The sequence below is a fragment of the Clupea harengus genome, chromosome 17 (genome assembly GCF_900700415.2).
Source record: "Clupea harengus chromosome 17, Ch_v2.0.2, whole genome shotgun sequence".
In the NCBI taxonomy this organism is placed as follows: domain Eukaryota; kingdom Metazoa; phylum Chordata; class Actinopteri; order Clupeiformes; family Clupeidae; genus Clupea; species Clupea harengus.
The window spans coordinates 3870022-3874751 of NC_045168.1; the positions used below are offsets into that span (position 1 = coordinate 3870022).

The 4730-nt window shown below is 41.0% G+C and overlaps 1 long non-coding RNA gene across 1 annotated transcript; it reads left to right on the forward strand.

The window, feature by feature from the left end:
* The first annotated feature begins 468 nt into the window (after positions 1-468).
* LOC116224443 lies at positions 469-4730 on the forward strand. Its single transcript, XR_004165588.2, has 2 exons — positions 469-1590; positions 3912-4730. It is a non-coding gene; the product is annotated as an uncharacterized LOC116224443 (long non-coding RNA).

Consider the following 4730-nt stretch of genomic DNA (forward strand, 5'->3'; position numbering starts at 1 on the left):
TTAAGTATAATTGTGCTGCCGTGCAGCAATAAGGTAGAACATCTAAAGTGAGGGATATAGTAGGCTATTCATTTCAGCTAATGGTATCAAGTTCAGCGTTCACACTGCAGGCCTCTGCGGTAGCCTATGTCTTAAAGCCTGCTAATGTGACAGTGGGGCACAGTGTTTTGGCATTTAAAGAAAAATGAGTCAAAACCATGTAGAGAGAGGTGTTTATGTTTAAAGAACCAGTTCCAGAAACGACCCAGAACCTTCCTACAAGGGCATATTTTCCATACCTTCCGTATTTATCGGTTAGACATTTTGTTCTTCTCTTTCAGTACCAAAAAGATCGAGAAATATCAGCAGTAACACCAGGCAGCTATAGCTCTGCCTTGAATGAATTATTAATTTGACACTAGCTTCTTCTCGGTGGATTTCATGGTTATTTCACACAAGATACAGGATTTGATAAAAACGTACTTCGACTATGCTATTACATTTAAAAATATAGAACAATAACTCTCTGGCAAACATCTAATCCTGCTAACAAGAATACATGATAATGTGCAAGCCCCCACGCAAATACAGATGACACATGTGCAACTGAATGTTTAAGTCGCAACCCACTGAATTAGTGTTCCAAATCTAGCGGAAGACATGAAGAGTATGAAGCAGTATACTTTGTGATTAATATTCATGTGCATCATCATTTGAAAAATGGTAATTGGCCATACTGTTATAATGTCGTAGGATATGTTAGAATCAAGTGAAAAACACGTTTATTTCATTGTAGGTCGACATACGACAATTTAAATTGTAATTACTAATGTCACTTCGAAGATGTCGTTGAAAACTGAGCATGATTCATAGACAAGGTTAGAATTCACTTTTCACACGGATCCGTCGATAAACTATGTATTATATTATACTGCTATAACGTGGTAATATACCTCTCAGGACAAATGGTATTAAATATGACAAATTGCATTGAACACATAAACGACGATTATATAGTCTGCAGTTATTATACGCATTTGTAATCTAAGGGATTGAGATAATCGCTGATGCAACAAATCTGGGCCATTCTGATTTACAGCTCTGATGCACAGGATATGTACAAGGAAATATACATTAGACAGCATGGCCGAGGCCAGGGCTGGAGATACGTAAACGTTTGGATCAAATTTGCTACTTGGAAAAAAAAATGTTATACAGCTCTCTCTCTCTGTGTGTGTTTGTGTGTGTGTGTGTGTATGTGTGTGTGTGTGTACATGTGTGTGTGATGAAAGAGACAGAGAGAGAGGGAGAGGGAGCGAGAGAGATTTAACTCATTATAATGCATAGAAAGACCTGCCCTCTTTTGAAAAAAAGGGAAAGAAACGCAGCCATGCTTTGCAGGGACCTGAGCCTCTGAGTCACTGCTAGATAGACCAAGGCGTTTCACGGAGGCTTACGATGGTGCATCCCCTCACCAAAAGACCGGGAATACAATTTATTTCTTGCGCAGCAATCAAATCTCGAAGTATTTTGAAGACTAAATATAAAGAGGAGTAGATTTCGGGCGATATCACGGGAGCGACCATCGTAAACGGCGAGGAACGTATGGACGTAAGTATGGGGTGTTCATATGCCAAATGTCTTTTTTCACCAATAGTATTCAAGAACAACGAACGATTTGATCATTATCTTTCTGTATGAGCAACGAGGTAAATTGCTATATGCGAACGATAACTGCGCTCGTGTATATTACATTCGTGGGAAAAACAACGGGACATCCTCCCCACGTTGCAGTTGCCATTGTTTTTCGGAGAGAGCAAAATGTCTGCGGCAATACAGCAAATCGTATAAATCTCACGCGTAGGTAAATGAAAACACCGCATGATAGCGCACTCCCGGAACTTCTTTGATCTAAGCAGAAGAGTGCACGCGTATTCATTTGCGTGGTGTTTATTTTGCGGATGATGCGCAAAGACAATGGGTCCATGGACGGTGGGTCAACTGGGTCACGTTCCGAGTAGTTCGCAGTTATGCAAGCGCAAATAGCGACGTTGAGAAACTGGTTGGTGCCACAAACTAAGATGTTGCATGATAATGGATAACGCAGTAGAGAAAGCTCAGGAGATGCTTTTTGTTTCTTCTAAAATGGCGTTTCTCTTTGTTTCTTCATCCCCATCACGGGCTTCTCGTATCAGTGGTATGGGAAATACAGTGTAAATATGGCGATCGTGTGTTTGCACTCAATCTAACATGAGAGGAAGAGGATGGGATGCTTGCCTAAAGAATTTCATCCGACCGTGATTTCTGTATTCTGGACTTGAGAATGATAACGCCGTTATATAAGGGACCGACAGCGAGTATATTTGTCGGCGATGATACTGATCGTAGCAATGAAATTGATGGTGCCCAGCATATTGAGTGTGGGCTCATTCGATGACACCGCTTGCCGCTTACTTCCACCTAGTCTTCACTAATAACCATGACAGCGTTAATATAATGAAGGTGTCAAAGGAACTGAGTGTAGTACAATACATTCCAGCATTCATGTGGAACAAAAGACAAACTCACCACTAGGCTTTATGCCTATGCTCAGTGACATTTAGCCAAAGCCCTACACCTATATATGTATATTTGCCCTTGATGGTTTATCAATTAGGTCATGAAACCGTCTGAAATGGAAACGTACATATTTACTATTACAGCTACAGACGCGCTTCATCTCAGTAGGCTATTATATGTTCCCTGGCCGATTATTTCACAAATTTGAAATGAGCAACGTGAGAGAATTCGTAGTGATAATGTGTGCACTGTACACTTTTGCAGTGCAGTACGTGCGTGCGTGCGTGCGTGCGAGCGAGCGTACTGGAGTGCGCATGTTTGCATGAGTGTGTATGAGAGTGTATTTCTGCTAGAGATTGTTCATGCATTCTTTTTCAAAACCACGGACAGCGATTTTTTCGTTGCAGTCTATGCTGAACACATTAAGCTATTTTTATGTGGCCTGACCATGACACGTTGATGTCTTCATCTTTTTTCTACCTGTGTGTGTGTGTGTGTGTGTGTGTGTGTGTGTGTGTGTGTGTGTGTGTGTGTGTGTGTGTGTGTGTGTTACTGCGTGCGTGCCTACAGTGTGATGTGTGGTGATTTAAAGCGTACCAAATACGATACCAAATGACGTGCTCCCTAAAAATAAAATAGGTCGGTGTCCTAACCTTTCTGACACTACAGACAACACTCACTAAAAATGTAAAGGAAAAAAAAAAAACATTTTGTTATAGTCAAGTCGTGGAGGGAATCAGAGTAAAATGCTCGGACCATTTAGACAAATGAGGCTGAACATGATTATGTCAGAGAAGAACGGGTATTACTTTAGTTTCAAGGACGCAGGGAGATGATCAGGACGTTGGTCGCAAACATCTGTTTGCCCAGTGACGTCACCGCCCCTCATGCAATCCTCTTGTGCTGAAGGCAGATGCCTTATTTGTTTGGCCGGAGCGCCATTAATCCCAAAGTCAGTCAGCGCGGGGAAAGGAGTGGACGCAGCGAGATCAGCACCATTTCACGCTGTAGGACTGGGAATATGCACCTCGGGTTTCGTCTCTGGAGGATTTGTGGAGAGTACCGCTGCCTTTGTTGGCTCCACAGCTCGTGGATGGAATATAGTTATGCGGTTGAGATCACGGAGCGCTCACGTCTAAGCGCATGATCGTTGCGTTTTTTATGCTAGTTGTAATTCGTATAGAGTTGCCACAATGATTTTGGGAAGCGTGTTTTTCCAATGCGCTCTTATCTTTTCTTGAAGACAGCAGCCTACACCATGCATTTTCTTGGGATATATGTTGTTTTAATTAATTTCAAAGATGTACATCTCCTGACATAAAAGGAACTCTGACTAATGTCACATTTTTGTGTTCTTTTTCTTCTTTTTATAGGTGCAAGAGGAGGATTACAGAATTTTGCCTTTTTGGGGGACAAAGCAGATATCCTTTGAAGCAGATCAAATGGTCCATCCCCTTTCCTTTCTCAAGCGGAATTCGGGGTGGCTATCATTTTGAATCTAGCTCCAAAAAATCTGCCACCGGTGACGACTTTAACCCCTTGCTCTCCACTTGCCGTGGTACGGGACCAAAGCACGCAGTGTGCTCTGGAATATTTATTTGCTTGTTTATTCTTGTTTTATATTTTTTGTTAATAGCAGAAACATTTCATCTTCTCTTTTCATGCTCGATTGGAGATTTTATTCACCAGGATATCATTTTGAAAACATGAATTTTGAAACAAAAATCACATTATTTTTGTACTTCAGTCGCTTAACGCCCACACATATTCAGCAACATTTAATATGAAATAAATAATAATAATTAAAAAAACAGTTCATCTCTTTGGGCGACGCATTACATAAGTGGCGTTAAGAAATGACGACTGACGCATTGAGTACTGCGACGGTTAAAGAGAGGACAGCAGAAGTAGTGTTTGACAGTATTAGTATTTCAATTAAGGTTTTGTTTCTGTTTATGATTTGAGACTCTAGCTCTCCGTGTTCACAGCGGACCTTGATTTAATGTCTTACAATTAAGGCACGCGGTGAATGCCAAGAGCGGAGCCTTCTCCCATCAGTACATATCGCCACCGTTTTCTTGGATTCAAAAAAAAATATGCATTCTGTCAGGTATGGGATTTCAATATGATGTTTTTTTCTAACTGGTGCACTGGAAATCATAAACAATAAAACCAATCAATGACGTATCAAA